Source organism: Artemia franciscana, chromosome 11 (assembly GCF_032884065.1).
Source record: "Artemia franciscana chromosome 11, ASM3288406v1, whole genome shotgun sequence".
Taxonomy (NCBI): Eukaryota; Metazoa; Arthropoda; class Branchiopoda; order Anostraca; family Artemiidae; genus Artemia; species Artemia franciscana.
Genome location: NC_088873.1, coordinates 5038297 through 5056977, shown reverse-complemented (window position 1 = coordinate 5056977; position 18681 = coordinate 5038297). Strand labels below are relative to the sequence as shown.

Below are 18681 nucleotides of genomic sequence, written 5' to 3'. Positions count from 1 at the left end.
TTTTTTCTTTTTTTTTTTTAACTGCAACTGCTTTTAATTTGTGCTTTGTGCTTTTCAGGCTCGTTTTCGTCTCAGGGATTTTTTTTTTGTCGTATCCGCACTACTTTACTTTTCAAAAGCGCGAAAATTCAAACGTGGTGAAACATGTGACTTGCTCAAGAGAGGTTAGAAAAAAAAATTGATAAAAAGAACTGAAGCAAGCATATAACTGCTGGTAAGTAAAAGCTTAAGGTGTTTTATGACTTGTAGTCTACAGGAGTATGCAAAGGTGCGACCTGGATAGTAGTTAGTAGTAAACTATCTGATCCTGATCTGATTTGCTGCTGCTTAATCATTTTTTGGACGAGGGTGAACCTCAGTAGATTTTCTGGATTAAGACATTAGGATTTTGGTAAATATGCAGTTTAGGTTCACATGCATTTGAGAGGGTGGACCCTGTCCCATACGGGTACAGTCTATCCCACTAGAAAATTCTCTGGTAACTGTCAAGATCATGTAATCAAACAGTTCGTGGTAACGAACTGTAGTAAGGAGCGACCCGGCTCAATAGTAACCAAAACTCTAAAAAATTGAATTTCGATATCAATAGCTACATCAAAAGAATTGCATTTTAATGCTGATTTCAAATATATAAGTTTCATCAAGTTTAGTCTTACCCATCAAAAGTTACGAGCCTGAGAAAATTTGCCTTATTTAAGAAAATAGGGGAAAACAACCCCTAAAAGTCGTAGGATCTTAACGAAAATGACACCATCAGATTCAGCGTATCAGGGAACCCTACTGTAGAAGTTTCAAGCTCCTATCTACAAAAATGTGGAATTTTGTATTTTTTGCCAGAAGATAAATCACGGGTGCGTGTTTATTTGTTTGTTTTTTCGTTTTCCCAGGGGACATCGTATCGACCTAGAATGTCGCAAGAGGGCTCATTCTAACGGAAATGAAAAGCTCTAGTGCCCTTTTTTAGAAACCAAAAAAATTGGAGAGCATCTAGGCCCCCTCCCACGCTCATTTTTTCCCAAAGTCAACGGATCAAAATTTTGTTCAGCATAGTCGAAAACCATAATAACTATGTCTTTGGGGATGACTTACTCCCCCACAATCCCTGGGGGAGGGGCTGCAAGTTACAAACTTTGACCAGTGTTTACATATAGTAATGGTTATTGGGAAGTGTACAGACGTTTTCTGGGGGATTTTATTTTGTTTGGGGGTGGGGCTGAGGAGAGGGGGCTATGTTGGAGGATCTTCTCTTGGAGGAATCTGTCATGGGGGAAGAAAAATTCAATGAAAAGGGCGCAGGATTTTCTAGCATTACTATAAGAAAACAATGAAAAATAAACATGAAAACTTTTTTCAAATGAAAGGAAGGAGTAGCATTGAAACTTAAAATGAACAGATATTATTACGAATATGAGGGGTTCTAATAATACTTTAGCATAAAGAGCGAGGTATTTAGGAGGAGATAAATACCTCGCTCTTTATGCTAAATTATTTTTAGTAATTTCAACTATTTATTCTACGGCCTTTCTGATTAAGGGGTCATTCTTAAAGAATTGGGACAAAACTTACGATTTAGTGTAAAGAGCGAGGTATTAACGAGGGTAAGAACCCCCTCCTATACATAATAAGAATATAAGGTTATGAAAGTTTGTTACGTAAGTTAATTCTTAAGTTACGTATATTTTTTACTAATAAAAACGTTCGTTAAAAATTAAAAGTTCTAGTTGCCTTTTTAAGTAACCGAAAAATTGGAGGGCAACTAGGCCTCCTTCTCCACCCCTTATTTCTCAAAATCGTTTGATCAAAACTAAGAGAAAGCCATTTAGCCAAAAAAAATTAATATACCAATTTCATTTTAATAATTTATGTGCGGAGAGCCAAAACCAAACATGCATTAATTCAAAAACGTTCAGAAATTAAATAAAAAAAACTAATTTTTTTAGCTGAAAGTAAGGAGCGACATTAAAACCTAAAACGAACAGAAATTACTCCGTATATGAAATGGGTTGTCCCCTCCGCAATCCCTCGCTCTTTACGCTAAAGTTTGACTCTTTGCCACAATTTTACTTCTTAAAACAATTAAAAGCTTTAGCGTAAAGAGCGAGGGATTGCGGAGGGGACAACCCATTTCATATACGGAGTAATTTCTGTTCGTTTTAGGTTTTAATGTCGCTCCTTACTTTCATCTAAAAAAATTAGTTTTTTTTTATTTTACTGTCATAGACTGAACAACACATCCAGTGTACTAAGTGCTAATTAGCGATATGTGCTTTTTTGCCTAAAGTGATGAAAGGATGCAAGAATGGCAGTGAAAAATGTTTTGTTTTACATGCTGTAGCCTGGTGGACTGTTTAGAGAAGAAACAGAAGACTATTATTGGAAACAACCAAGCTGGACCTCTGTATAACGCTTTTGATTTGGAATCCGATTCATTCTGTATCTACTCACTTTTCGTAAGCCTTCATAACATGAAATGCACCGTATGTGAAATCCAGCACAGTCGTTCCCGTATAAAGGTCTCTTCATGCTTTCTAGGTTTTTCGGTTTGGTCCATCCTGAGCCACGAAGATGGCAAAGGCCTAGCTCAAAATATTTCGGATTTGCTTAGACATTTGTTGTGCACCATTCTGCTTTTGGTGAAAAGGATTGTGATTAAATAAGCCTTTCCATTGTCTTTTACAGACGCCTTCGACCTCTTCTCAGAAGAAAGAGAGTAGGCAGAGAGAAACGGTCCTCGAAAAACCATAGCTATTCTTGACACCAAAAGGCCTTTTTCTTTGGTTTTCTATGCTTTTTCTTTTTTTTTCAACATTTGATTAAGCACATGTAATATTTGTCTTGTCACTATTTGCAAAGAATTTGACATTTCTTTGTTTTTTGAAGAATATATTAGCTTTATACAGAACAAGTGATATTTGTCTTGCCATTATTTCTCTCCTTATCAAGTTTGATCTCTTAGTCAATTGATCTCATGAATACATTAATTATTGGGTGAAATAATAATGTGGTTGTGTACTCTTGCGAGAGCAGCGTTATCAAACGCATTGGCGAAAGCCAGGTGAAAAGGATGTGAAGCACGTTCCAAGCCAAGCGCGTTTCACACGCTTTTTGATATCAGTCTGCGGGAAATGGTCGACAAAAATTTTGCAGAAGATATGATATGCTACTGAAGGAAAAGAGGGAGCGAGGGTAATTAGGCCGTGTCGGTAGCAACAGACATCGTATCTGTGGTGTGTTGGCGCAAATCTTTTAAGCCCTGTCTTCATTATGGCGTTTTACGGCCGAGGCGGTTGGGGAGGCTCATAGTGAAGACAGGTTTTCTCGCTGTACAGAGTAGACATTTTGGCTGAAAACGTAAAAACTAAAGAACGCATTTTTTCATTTATCTTAGTTGTACTACTCCAACTTTTGTTTACGTTCCTGTAACACCGCAAACGCAGCACAAATGATTCAGAGTTCCTGAAATAAGACTGCACTTTCGAATTTTTTGTCAAAAACGACGAAAATGAAAACGGTCGTCCAAAAAGCGGCAACTAGTACAGCCGAAGGTGCGAGAGAACCCGAGAAATTGTACTGAATTCTTTTTCTTCTTCGCGTATTAGGCGATTTGAGGTTTTGCATGGGATTTTACTTATTTGAAGAGCCGCTTTGCTTTTAATTGAAAAAGAAGAACGTAAATTTGGCCCTGGAGTAGTGGCGAGAAAGCCATTTTAAGCCTTTTTTGTCAACTTTTAAAGTATATTGGCTAATTTTCTAGGAGGACACTAAAAGTGTCCCTTTTTTGCTGAATTTGACACTTTAGTCCCAATAAGTTTTGGCAACCCTGTATATTAGTAAGAAAGTAAAATTCAGAGAGAGAACAGTTTGAATGTACTCTTTATCACCAAGTTTTTATTTGGCAATGCATGTTAGCAAAAATGAATGGTTTGTTTACCTCAGTTCTTTGGTCAGTAAGTTCTTCGTGACATTTCAGAGCCCCCCGTAGAACACATATCCCCACCCCTCACTCCCAAAAAAAGCATGATTTTCTTGGCATAGTAAACAATCAAAAGAACAAGTTTTGAGCTAATGGGAAACCCATGACCAAACATCCCCCTTTCCGTTTTTCCATTATAAATTCCATGTGTAAGAAATTTGCAACCTGCATGATTTACAGCCATTGTCCCCGGTAAATAAAAAAGGGCAAGGGAGGTGGTGCTCATTTAATTTCCAATCGAATGAGCCCTCACTGAGGTTTCTACTACTATCCATTCAATACGAGGTGGCTTTTGGGAAAAAAACATGGGGGCAATTTCTCTCTTTACTAGAGAAGCTCTACAGCGCTACTTATGATCATGCTGGAAAATTTAACACTATGAAAATTACACCCAATATGATTCCACTATGGGTATTGGGAACCTATGGGGTATCTCACGGGTATTCAAGAAAAATGGGCCCCTTAGGCAGAATGAGCAAATTTGCTCTAATCAGCAATTTTGGTTGGGATTCGTCGACCCTTTTTGCTAGGTGTCGCGATAACAGTAATTTTATTGCTGAAAACAAAACTCAGGGATTATTACTTACACTAAAGATTAAATGCACCCAGAGTCCACAATTTTCTATACACAAGAACGTATATACCTTGTCTGATGACCCTGATATCGTATTAATTTACCTAATTTTATTTAGATGGAATATTTTGTCTACGCAATTTGTTTTACGTCTACAGTCTCCCATGCACACCATATTCTATAGGTGTATCAAGGAGGCACACTCGTGCCTCTTTAAAGAGGCGAATCACGACAATGTTAAGCGATCTTCGGTTCCAGTGGTCGCAGAGGGATGGGCCCCCGCTTTTAAAGACTCTTTTATACAGGTTTTTTGTTTTGTTAATTAAAAGAGGGCCTTTCCGAAGCCAAGAGCGGGGGGTTAGGGGGGCGGCAACCCCCCACAACAAAAAACCAGTACAAAAAAGTCTTTAAAAGCGGAAGGGTTTGGGGGGCGGCAGCCCCCCAACTGCCTCTCCTAATTCCTGTACTTTTTAAGGTTCGACTTTGGGACGCAGCCTCTTTAACTCTTTAAGAAAACGAAGTTTTTTTCATATTATTCTTCTATAGATTCAGCTTTCCTGGGAGCATTTTCCACAAAAAACAAATTTTGATTATCATTGGAATCGAATGCAGCAAAATAATTTCTTATTCGGGAAGATATTCTTTCCTAAGATAAATATTAAAGAAATAGGGACAAAATTTGATTTCATTAAACAAAAATTACATAAGGAAAAATATTGGGAATTTTTCAGTTACATAAAAAATATGACAATTGGTATGATAATAGGGAAAAAACAAAAAGATAATAAAACTCTTCTGCAGTAACAGATTAAGTATTGACACTTCGTCTAATTACATGTGCAATGCCATTTTGGCGACGACTGCAAAATCAATAATATCAAAGATTATTAGAGATTATTTTTGTGGCTAACTGTCTAAACTAAAGACTGTGTGGCGAAGACTAAAAGACACCTGGTTTTCTCTATCTTTATTCTATCTATATTTTTATTTATATTTTATCTTTATTATATCTATATCTTTATCTCTATCTATCTTTATCTTTTATCTTTATCGTTTTTATTAACTTTTTTTTAGGTTGACTCCAGTCCAGAGCTATGGTTCAGAGAGTAAGAAATTAACATCAGTACTACCGGAACTTTTACAGTTAAGATAGAAATTGGACAAAAAAATACGGCCGTGGTAAATCTAAGGCCCCAAAAAAAGGGGGGGGGGGTAACCATTTGTTTTCTTCTTTGTTTCTTTCTATTAGCTTTAGGTTAGCTTTTCTATTAACTTTTTTTTAGGTTGACTCCAGTCCTGAGCTATGGTTCAGAGAGTAAGAAATTAACATCAGTACTACCGGAACTTTTACAGTTAAGATAGAAATTGGACAAAAAAATACGGCCGTGGTAAATCTAAGGCCCCAAAAAAAGGGGGGTAACCATTTGTTTTCTTCTTTGTTTCTTTCTATTAGCTTTCGATCAACAAACTCTTGGCCACGCCGATCGATCAAGAAGTACAGAACCATCATCCACACTGCTCGAACTCTTCTAGTGAGAAACGAACTCAGAGCAAAAGAAACGACTGTAATGTGTCTGAAGTCTTAAAAGACCACAAGGCACCTTGTTTTATTTTCTCTTCATTTATTCCCTCGTTATTTTTTTTTGAAACAACAGGAACAATTTATAATAATAATAATAATAATAATATTTATTACCCACAAACATACAAAAGTATAAACAGGGGAGTACAGAGAAAAAAATTTAATAAACAAACCAAAAACAAAAGTACACGTAACTCAACAATGGTAAGCATAAAAAAGCTAATATAACAAAGAAAAACGGTATAATTAAATAGATTAACAGATCAGTAGAACAAGTAAGGCTGCATAATAATGATAGATGGTCATAAGCTTACCTAAGCTATAGATGTCAGGTGATTGATTTTTCTAGCGATAATTTCGACAGGACCTATGCCTGTCATCATCAGGTTAAATTCAAATTTCTTGCCAAATCAATCAGCTGACATCCTCAGCTTAGGTAAGCTTACTACCATCTATCATTATTATGTATAAAAGTCAGGTTGACCTCAGAGAACATAGAAGTAAAGCCGCATTGATAACTAGAAATATTTACAAACACAGTATAGACCGACGATCATATTTCGCATTCATCATGTTCATCATTTATTATTAACTCACAAAGACAACCCAACGGAGAAAAGAAAAAGCAAAGGAAATTATATATTACTAAATATGAGCCCTAATGGTGGGAAATGGAGTAAAAAAAAGAAATAATAATATGATAATTCTAAAGCAACAATAAACGACCAAGTTCAAGTTGCAACCGGCTCTCTCTTTTTTTTATCAGCTTATCTTTGATAGACTCCTAGCCACAATGATGAGTCAGTAAAACAGAATAGTACCTTTCCAGCTGGAATCTATGCGGCAACAAATACAGAGTGAAAAAAAGGCAAAAACAATAAATCGCGGTAAGCATAAAGGCGCAATAGAAGACTAGACAACTAGTCGCCTCTTTTACTCTTTCTCTTATTTTTACCAGCTTTTGTTTATGTTCTTTTGAGAAAGTTTTCCCAGCCAATTTGGAGTCTTAAAGCAAAAGAAAAGAACATGTTTGGCATCAAATGCTTTTGAATCATTCAACTTGTAAAGTTGCCGCTTGGCAAATTTAAAAGCGCGTGACAAGCTGGCAATATATTGTGCTTTTATTTTTAGTTTATTGCATCATACGTCCCGTTGAAATTTACCTCAAGCATACGCAATTTTATTATGGTTTAAAGTTTGTTAACTTGCACATAACTAAAATGAAAATGAAAATATATATATATTTTTTAATTATTAGGAATATTTGAACAAGTCGATCGAAATTAGACAAATTTCATAAATCAATATTTCTCAGGAAAGAGGAAATAGCTATTAAACTAACTAATATAAAGAAACGTCCGATTATTGACTCAATAAAAAAAATTTCCACTAGAAATATATATATATATATATATATATATATATATATATATAAACATATAATATATTTTTTTATTATTAGTAATATATGAACACGTCGATGGAAATAGGACAAATTTCAAAGAGCAGTATTTTTCAGGGATGAGGTAATAGCTTTTAAACTAACTAATATAAAGGAAGGTTTGATATTGTTGGTTAAATAAAAGAAAATATCTTTTTCACCCGGAAAATAAGGAGTAAAATCAAAACTTGAGGTGAACAGAAGTTATTACGAATATGAGAAGGGTTGCCCCTCCTCAATAATTTGCTCTTCACCCTAAATTTCTTTTGGTAATTTTTAAAGCTTCATATTGTTCAAAATAAATAGCCCTTGTTTTTCCTTTTTTATTTACAAACAAAATACAACAACTAAATTACTAATAACTGTACCAAAATTTACAAAAAAGCACTTGCGATGGGGCGGCTACTTACATTTTTTTAAACAAGTAATTAATCAAACTAAAAAAAACGAAAACAAATAAATTGCGTAACCAAAATAAAAACTATAACAAATCTTATCAACGATTTTAAAATCAAACAGTTCGTGATAACGAACTGTAGTAAGGAGCGACCCGGCTCAATAGTAAACGAAACTCTAAAAAACGGAATTTTGATGCTAAAAGATACATCAAAAGAATCGAATTCTCATGCTGATTCTAAATATATAAGTTTCATCAAATTTTCGTCAAATTTCATCAAATCTTTGTCATCAAAAGTTACGAGCCTGAGAAAAATTGCCTTATTTTGGAAAACAGGGGGAAACACCCCCTAAAAGTCAAAGAATCTTAACGAAAATCACACCTTCGCATTCAGCGTATCAGAAAACCCTATAGCAAAAATTTCAAGCTCCTATCTACAAAAATGTGGAATTTCGTATTTTTTGCCAGAAGACAGATCACGGGTGCGTGTTTATTTATTTTTTTTTTGTTTTTTTTTTCCCAGGGGTCATCGTATCGACCAAATGGTCCTAGAAAAGAAGTTATTACGAATATGAGAAGGGTTGCCCCCTCCTCAATAATTTGCTCTTCACTCTAATTTTTTTTTGGTATTTTTTAAAGCTTCATATTGTTCAAAATAAGTAGCCCTTGTTTTTCAAATTTTTCAGCCATTTTTTTTATTTACAAACAAAATACAAAAATTAAATTACTAATAACTATACCAAAAAATTACAAAAAAGCACTTGCGATGGGGCGGCTACTTACATTTCTTTTGAACAAGTAATTAATCAAACTAAGAAATATGAAAACAAATAAATTACGTAACCAAAGTAAAAACTATAACAAATCTCATCAACGATTTTAAAATAATAATAATAAGAAGAACGGTAATAATAATAATAACAAAAAATAAATAGAAACTACGACCCTTTCCTAATAAATACTTTTTCAAATTACTTTTAAATAAACCAAGGTGCTCAGCCATTTGAATACTTTCTGGAATAGAGTTCCAACTTTAGCGTAGAGAACGAGGTATTGAGGAGGGCGGTAACACCCCTCATATACGTAATAATTTCTGCTAGTTTTGAGTTTTCATGCTGCTCTTTATTTTCAGTTGAAAAACTGGTAAAATTCTAGTTAATTGACTTCTTGCTATCTCAGAAATGGTTTAGGTTAGGAAAATGAAACTTTCAGGGATGAATCTATAGACCAAAGTATGTCCAGGGAAGGTATTTTGAAGCAACTACCTCCACTCCTTCTCCCTCTAGAGGGCCCTGACCTTTGATGACCTTTAAAAATATGTGTGTTACAAAAGTGAAACCTTGCAAAATATATCTTCTGTTTAATTGAAGTACAACAAAATTGTTTTCAGCTTCATAACTTTGCTCAATTCCATTTTATAAGGTTTTAAAGATATGCAAATACATTTCCTAAATTCTGAAAAAAAAACATTGATATGGCTCAAAATTCTACTCAAATAACAGGAATTACATTTTCAGAACTAAAGGCAGAAAAAAAGCAACTAGTAACTGAAAATTAAAGTAAAATGTTGTTTTGTCAAAATTTCAATAGGTATAGACCTGTCATGTAGGCAAATTTCAAGGCCCTCTAGAGGGAGAAGGAATGGAGGTGGGTACTTTAAAATACCTTCCCGGGACATACTTTTGCCTGTAGACCCATCCCTGAAAGTTTCATTTTCCCAACCTAAACCCTTTCTGAGATTGCAAGAAGTCAATTAACTAGAATTATACAGAAAAACTTGTTTTTTATTTAATTTTTGATCTTTTTTAAACAGTACTGGGAAATTTAGCTCCCCTTCCAGTGGAACTTCGTTCTCACAGGAAAAATACCTCCAAGGGAAGTCCCTCCCACGTAAATTATCCCTCCCCCCGCCAGGAAAATTTCCCCTTGGCAATTCTATCTAGCTGAAAGTTCTCCTGGAAAAATTTTTTGCGGACGATACCGACTAAAAAATTTTCTTAGTACGCTTTTATTTGCAAAACAGTTTAATTTCTGAGTGTTTTTAAAATCATTCCTAAATTTCCTCTCCATGCAATATTTTTCCCGTAAATCCTCCACTCTCTAGTAGAAAGTTGCTCCCACAGGAAATTCCCCTGGATACTTTATCCCACGGAAAATTCTCCCATGGAGAGTTCCTCCCTTGAAAAATCTCTCCTGGGAAAAGACCCTCTAAAAATTTTCCTCGGAAAGATCCTTTTTACGTCTCCTCGTGTAAAATTGATTCGGCAAAGAGAAAGTAAGATAAAAAAAAAGAATTTCTTATAGGAAATCTCGTAAAATCTTCCAGTGTAAAATTTCCCCTGGAAAGCTAAACCCTAGACTCTTTTAACTCCACGAAAAATTCTTTCCTTGGAAAATGCCCCCAGCAGAAAGCCCTTCCCCTTCCCTCGAAATATCTCTGTATATTTCCCAATAACGAATACTATACGTAAACAATGGGTAAACTTCATGACTTAAGACCCTACGAAAGGGACTATAAGAGGTCCTGTTATCCCCAAATTATATCGGAAGGAATAGTTACTGAACCTTTCAACTATGCTGAACGAGATTCCTATTTCAAAATTTTGATCGAATGATTTCGGGAAAAATAGCGGCATGAGAGGGGGTTTGTTGCCCTATGATTGTTTTGGCTACTTCAAAATGACACTAGAAGTTTTTATTCACGTTTGAATGAACCCTCTCTGATTCTCTAGGATTATTGGTTTGAAGCGATAACCCCTAAGAAATGAATCCTCTCCGAATATTCTAGGAATACTGGTTTGATACGATTACCTCTGGGAAAAAGAAACAAACAAAAAAACAAATAAACATGTATCTGCGATCATTCTTGTGGCAAAAAAAGATACAAAATTCTACATTTTTGAAGCTGAGGGCTTGAAACCTCCAGAGTATGATTCTCTACTTTCCTGAATCTGATGGTGTCATTATCATCATGCTTCCTTGACTTTGAAGGGGTGTTTCTTTCTTTTTCAAAAATCAGACGGATTTTCTCAGGTTCTTAGCTTTTGATGGGTAATACTAAATTTAATTAGTCTTACAAATTTGAAATCAGCATAAAAAACCGATTCTGTTGATTTTATTGGCATCAAAATTCCATATTTTAGAGTTTCAGTTGGTATTGATCCACATCGGTCCTTACTTACATTTCGATGCCATAAACTGTTTGATTTGTTTATTAAATTAAATAAAAAACAAGTTTTTTTAAATGAAAGTAAGGAGCAACATTAAAACTTAAAACGAACAGAAATTACTCCGCATATGAAAAAGGCTTTTCCTCCTCAACGCCCCGCTCTTTACGCTAAAGATTGACTCTTTCTCTTAACTCTGTTTTTAAAACAGTAAGAAACTTTAGCGTAAAGAGCGGGGCGTTGAGGAGGAAAAGCCTTTTTCATATACGGAGTGATTTCTGTTCGTTTTGTTTTAATATTGCTCCTTACTTTCATTTTAAAAAAACTTGTTTTTTTTATTTAATTTCTGGACGTTTTTGAATTAATGCATGTTTTGATCTTGGCTCTCCGCACATAAATAATTAAAACAAAGTTTGCATATTAATTAATTGCAATTAATCGGAAGGTTTTGAGAAAAAAGGAGCGAAGGAGGAGGCCTAGTAGCCCTCCAATTTTTTATTACTTAAAAAGCAACTAGAACTTTTAATTTTTTACAAACGTTTTCATTGGTAAAAAATATACGTAACTTACGAATTAATTTACGTAACGAACTTCTATGCTCGTATGTTATTATTGCGTGTATGAGGGGGTTCAACCCTCGTCGATACCTCGCTCTTTACCCTAAAGCTTAAATTTTGTCCCAATTCCTTAAGAATGACCTCTGAATCACAAAGGTCGTAGAATAAATAGTTGAAATTACTAAAAATATTTTAGTGTAAAGAGTGAGGTATAACGAGGAGGTAAACCCCTCATATGCGTAATAATTTTTGTTCGTTTTAAGTTTTAATGCTGCTCCTCACTTTCAGTAAAAAAAATTTCATATTTATTTTTTCATTGTTTTTTCAAATAATGCTAGAAAATCCTGCGCCTTCTTCATTGAAATTATCTTCCCCCATGACAAGTTTCTCCATGGAAATATCCTCCCACGTAACCCCCCCTCAAATCTCCCCCCTAAAAAATCCCCCTGAAAACGTCTGTACACTTCCCAATAACCATTACTATATGTAAACACAGGTCAAAGTTTGTAACTTGCAGCCACTCCCACGGGGACTGCAGGGGAGTAAGTCGTCCCTAAAGACAGAGTAATTAGGTTTTTGGACTATGGTAAATAAAATGGCTATCTCAGAATTTTGATCCGGTGACTTTTGGGAAAAAATGAGCGTGGGAGGGGGCCTAGGTGCCCTCCAATTTTTTTGGTCACTTAAAAAGGGCACTAGAACTTTTAATTTTCGTTAAAATGAGCCCTTTCGGGACATTCTAGGACCACTCAGTCGATACGATCACCCCTGAGGAAAAAAACAACAAAAAAACAAATAAACACGCATCCGTGATCTGTCTTCTGGCAAAAAATGTGAAAATCCACATTTTCTAGATAGGAGCTTGAAACTTCTACAAAAAGGTTCTCTGATACGCTGAATCTGATGGAGTGAATTTCGTTAAGATTGTATGACTTTTAGGGGGTGTTTCTCCCTATTTTCTGAAACTTTTCTGAAAATTTTCTTGTAACTTTTGATGGGTATAACTGATCTTGATGAAACTTATATATTTAAAATCAGCATTAAAATGCGATTCTTTTGATGTAACTACTGGTATAAAAATTCCATTTTTTAGAGTTTCGGTTACTATTGAGCCGGGTCGCTCCTTACTACAGTTCGTTACCACGAACTGTTTGATCCAACATTTACTTTACAAACTGATTCAAAATTATTATTTCTACATAGCCAAGATTCAGTTCAATTCTGGGCCAAGCAAAGGCTCAACTTGTTTTGACACCTAGTTATTCTACAGTTTTCGCAGGTTCAAATTGTCCTGTTTTTGTGTCGTTTCACCAAAAGAGAACCAGTTTTGCCCCGTTTTTAGAATATTATTTCATCTAGTTCATGGCTTGATAATCATAAAGCAAAAACATAACTTGCTTGCACTGAGTCTAGAACTAGCTTGTTTTTGGACCAATTCATGACTTACTGAGTTTCCTTATCATTCAAGAAATGTTTGATTTTGAACAAAGCTGATCAGAGCATAGCCCAGGTCGTTTGTGAACCATAGTAAGGCTTAGTTCAGCTTAGATCAGAATCAAATAACAGTCCGTTTCTACCCCAAGTCAAGACACAACTTGTTTTGGACCGAAAAAGGTAAAGCTCACGTATGCACGGATTTTTCGGCCTAGCTTTCTTTGGCCAGGAACTAACTTGCAAATTGGACTCAGATCGCTTATGCACTGAGTGGAGATTTAACGGGTTTTTCAGTTTATTGTCGATTTAGGTCGTTTTTCACCGATTTGGCACTTCAGCTTGTTTTTGGATTGAAGCAGAACTCAAATCTTTTGGCATCGGCTCGCCAAAATATGCACCTAGGATTTAGCAAATTTTTAAAGTTTGGCAGGAATCAGTCCATTTTAACAGTGTAGCCCATATTCAATGCGATAAGGAACCGTTACAATACACCCGTCTAGACTTCTTTTTTTGTTACCTCTTCCTGGATATACTTTCCACTTTTACTTCGGACAAAGTAAAATTGAAAGTTTTTTTCTACATGGCTGATTGTCACACAAAAACAAGCCACTGAAAACGACTAACAATAATATTTATAGATTTGTAGGTTCGGAGAATGTTGCCTCAGCACTAAGGCTTTGACTCACTCTTGGCAAGCAGCTCAGCTAAATGTATTTCATAAGACACTTGATTTATAGAAGTGTTGTGACATAAACACATTATTTTTCAGCTTTCTTTTTTTTTCCTTTTTGCTCTTGCAGAGTTTGAAACTCTAAACATTCATATTGCTTGATTCGTAATAACATAATAACGTCAAAAACTGATAAAATAAATTGGTTTCTGTTTTTTTGACAGTTTTACCCAAGCCTTTTCAAATTTAGTTACACAGAGGAAATCATATAACTTACTACACTGGTTATAGAGAGAGAAATGTAATTCAGTGTGTCATTTCTGTGTGTGTGTATGTCTGAGTAAAACTGTATATGTTATCAGGGGTACAGCTCCAGAATTTTATTATATATATATATATATATATATATATATATATATATATATATATATATATATATATATATATATATATATATATATATATATATATATATATATATATATATATATATATATATATATATATATTGCTTATGATTGTCCTGAACTGCTGAAGCACTGAAGCATTTGCAGTTATTGTTTCAGATATGTTTGGCACAGTCCGTTGTGCCAGATAGTTTTTTGTCCGGTTGTATATCTCCCATAGTTTAGAGGGGTAAGGATCCCAGTGCTTGCTCTAATTACCGTCCTATCACTGTGTCTTGTTTTGTTAGTAAGCTATTTGAGTATGTACTGCTACCGGCCATTAACTCCAAGTGCAATTTTACACCCTTCCAGCTTGGTTTGAGAAAAGGTATGGGCTGTGTTCAAGCTCGCCATATTGTGGGTCGGCTAATGAAACAAGCTGTTGCTCAAAAAAGTCCCCTATATTGTTTGACTGTTGACATATCTAGTGCTTTTGACAATGTAATTCATTCAAATGCTTTGTTTTCTCTAGCAGCCTCAGGTGTTAACCTTTCTATTGTTTCCGTACTTAAGTATTGGTATGCTAATTCTTCAGTTAGGGTGAAGTGGAATGGTACTGTAGGGGAATATATTCCTGTTAAAAAAGGCGTTAGGCAAGGTGCCGTGTTATCCCCGAGCATATTTAAATGTGTTTTAGCTTAGTGTCTCCAACGTCTTCAACCGTCATTTTTTTTAACAATGATAATTTAGGCATTACTCACGTTGTATATGCTGATTATGTTCTGCTTCTTAGCCGGACAAAACATAGTCTAATTACCAACTTTTACCGGCTTTCAGCCGCACTATCCACAGTAGGCCTTTCAGTTAGTGCCTCCAAATGTGAGTTTTTGTGTTTTGGGAGTCCTCCATCAGCATCACCTTTTTGCTTGGGTTCTTCAACTATACCATGTTCAGCAAGTATTATATGGTTGGGTCTCTCTTTTTCCGCGTCACTTTCGTCTACTTGCTCCGCTATTACGTCCAGCGTGCTGAAAAGTATGCGGGTTGGATACGCAAAAATTTCACCAAATCTTGGTAGGTATAACGGAAAAGGACTATACCGTCTTTATTCTAGTTTTTGCGCCCCTGCTGTTTTTTATCTTTCTGGTTTTGCTTTCCTCCTTCGAAAGAAGGATACAAAGAAAATACACTCAGGATATTTTAAGTATTGCAAGTATTTGCTGCGTCTGCCTCGGTGGTATCGGAATCGTACAGTAGTTTCTAAATTTGACATCGTTGATGCTCCCTCGCGACTGAAACATTTATCTAAAGATATATGTCTTAAAACTCGGCAAATGGTTGGTGTTTTTGACCCTCTTTGGCCATTTTTTGAATTGAGGTAATTTACTTATGTTGTATATTGTTGTGCTGCTATGTTATTTATGTTGTTATGTTTTTTGTCTTGTTTATATATATATATATATATATATATATATATATATATATATATATATATATATATATATATATATATATATATATATATATATATATATATATTACAGACCGGGACATCGGGACACAAATGACGACCGGGACACCGAGACATCTATATATATAAAAATAAGTTGTCTGTGTGTGTGTGTGTCTGTCGAGTGACGTCATGTTTGTCGACTGACGTCATTATAAGGATTGAGCTGTATGCGTCATGAAGTTGTTTGTCGACTGACGTCATGTTTGTCAACTGGTGAAATTACATACCGGGACACAAATGACGACCGGGACACAGGGAATATAAATGACAACCGGGAACCTCAAAGAGAAATTACAAACTGGGACACCCGGACACAAATCACGACCGGGACACAGGGAATATAAATGATGACCGGGACACAGGGACACAACTACAACGGGGACGCCGGGGGCACAGGCGGGATATATAAATGACGACCGGGACACAGGGATTGTTCGACTAGAAATTACAGACCGGGACACCGGGACACAAATGACGACCAGGACACCGGGACACAGGGAATATAAATGACGACCGGGACACTCAAAGAGAAATTACAAACTGGGACACCGGGACACAAATGACGACCGGGACACAGGGGAAATAAATGACGACCGGGACACAGGGATACATCATTAGAATAATGAGGTATAGATCTGAATACGGATTGTTTTTCCCATGGACAATTATATGTTGCATGTTCAAGAGTCAATAAACCTGACAATCTATTTATATGCTACATAATATATATATATATATATATATATATATATATATATATATATATATATATATATATATATATATATATATATATATATATATATATATATATATATATATATATGTATATATATAAATATATATATATCTATATATATAAAAATAAGTTGTCTGTGTGTGGATCTGTGTGTGGATCAGGTGACGTCATGTTTGTCCGCATATGACGTCTGAATTATTTCACACTAATACAAAAGAAGAAAAAAACTAAAAAAGGTAAAAACTACAAAAAAAACTAAAAAGAAAAAAAAAACTAAAAAAGCTAAAAAACTAAAAAAAACTAAAAAAAGGTAAAAATCTAATAACTAAAAAAAAACTGAAAAAAATAAAAAAAGGCAAAAACTACAAAAAAAATAAAAACTAATAAAAAAAACTAAAAAAGCTAAAAAATAAAAAAACTAAAAAAAAACTAAAAAAGGTAAAAAACTAAAAAAACTAAAAACTAAAAAAGAAAAAAACTAAAAAAAAGGAAAAAACTGAAAAATAAAAGAGAAAAAGAAAACTAAATAAATATGAATAAATATATATAAAAATAAGTTGTTTGTGGGTTATGTCTGTCTGTCTGTCTGTCGAGTGACGTCGTGTTTGTCCGCATATGACGTCTGAATTATTTCACACTAATACAAAAGAAGAAAAAAAACTAAAAAAGGTAAAAACTACAAAAAAAACTAAAAAGAAAAAAAACTAAAAAAGCTAAAAAACTAAAAAAAACTAAAAAAAGGTAAAAAACTAAAAACTAAAAAAAACTGAAAAAACTAAAAAAGGCAAAAACTAAAAAAACTAAAAACTAATAAAAAAACTAAAAAAGCTAAAAAACTAAAAAAACTAAAAAAACTAAAAAAAGGTAAAAAACAAAAAAACTAAAAACTAAAAAAGAAAAAACTAAAAAAAAGGAAAAAACTGAAAAATAAGAGAAAAAGAAAACTAAAAAAATATTAATAAATATAAAAAATATAAATATAAATATAATATAAATTAGCAATCAACAAAGCACCGAGACACAAATGACGACCGGGACACAGGGAGTATATATGACGACCAGGACATAAGTAAAAAAAAAACTAAAAAAACTAAAAAAATGGTAAAAACTACAAAAAAACTAAAAACTAATAAAAAAACTAAAAAATCTAAAAATCTAAATAAACTAAAAAAGAAAAAAAAGAAAAAAGGAAAAAAATAAAGGAGAAAAACAAAACTAAAAAACGAATGTATATACAGACCGGGACACCGGGATACAAATGACGACCGGGACACAGGGAATATAAATGACGACCGGGACACAGGGACACAACTACAATGGGGACGCCGGGGGGCACAGGGGGATATAAATGACGACCGGGACACCGGGACACAAGGAATATAAATGACGCCCGGGACACTCAAAGAGAAATCACAGACTGGAACACCGGGACACAAATGACGACCGGGACACAGGGAATATAAATGACGACCGGGACACAGGGACATAACTACAAAGGGGACGCCGGGGTGCACAGGGGGATATATAAATGACGATGGCGACAGGGGGATATAAATGACGACCGGGACACCGGGACACAAGGAATATAAATGACGCCCGGGACACTCAAAGAGAAATCACAGACTGGAACACCGGGACACAAATGACGACCGGGACACAGGGAATATAAATGACGACCGGGACACAGGGACATAACTACAAAGGGGAAGCCGGGGTGCACAGGGGGATATATAAATGACGATGGCGACTCAGGGAATGGTCGATTAGCAATCACCATCAACAAAGCTCAAGGGCAATCATTAGAATCATGAGGTATAGATCTGAATACGGATTGTTTTCCCATGGACCATTATATGTTGCATGTTCAAGAGTCGGTAAACCTGACAGTCTATTTATATGCACAGACAATGGGACAGCAAAGAATGTTGTATATTCGCAAGTTTTACGTAGTTAAAAACATATATATATATATATATATATATATATATATATATATATATATATATATATATATATATATATATATATATATATATATATATATATATATATATATATATTTATATATCTATATTCACAGGTGGGACATAGGGACACAACTACAATGGCGCGTAACTAATATGGCGCGTAACGACTTACGCGCGCGGGGGGGCTTGGGGGGGGCGCGAAGCGCCCCCACCAACTAGGTGTTGGGGTGGCGCGAAGCGCCACCCCAACAGCTAGTATATATATATATATATTTATACAT

General features: G+C 34.8%; 2 protein-coding genes and 1 long non-coding RNA gene across 5 annotated transcripts in view; 2 read left to right on the top strand and 1 right to left on the bottom strand.

Annotated features, from left to right (window-relative positions):
- Positions 1–5732, top strand: part of LOC136032714 (chitooligosaccharidolytic beta-N-acetylglucosaminidase-like) — a 152310-nt gene extending 146578 nt beyond the window's left edge. The window contains exon 12 of one of the 2 annotated variants that reach the window (XR_010618766.1): positions 5622–5732. The gene's annotated coding sequence lies outside the window, so the exon portion shown is untranslated. The remainder of the gene's footprint in view (positions 1–5621) is intronic. The other variant, XR_010618765.1, reaches the window with a different exon arrangement.
- The window catches only part of LOC136032715 (putative protein kinase C delta type homolog), a 215811-nt gene that overhangs the window by 60624 nt on the left and 136506 nt on the right, over positions 1–18681 (bottom strand). The gene's annotated exons all lie outside the window — the stretch shown is intronic.
- LOC136032718 (uncharacterized) overlaps positions 5834–18681 on the top strand; it is a 60895-nt gene continuing 48047 nt past the window's right edge. The window contains exon 1 of the long non-coding RNA XR_010618767.1: positions 5834–5935. This is a non-coding gene — a long non-coding RNA (uncharacterized LOC136032718). The remainder of the gene's footprint in view (positions 5936–18681) is intronic.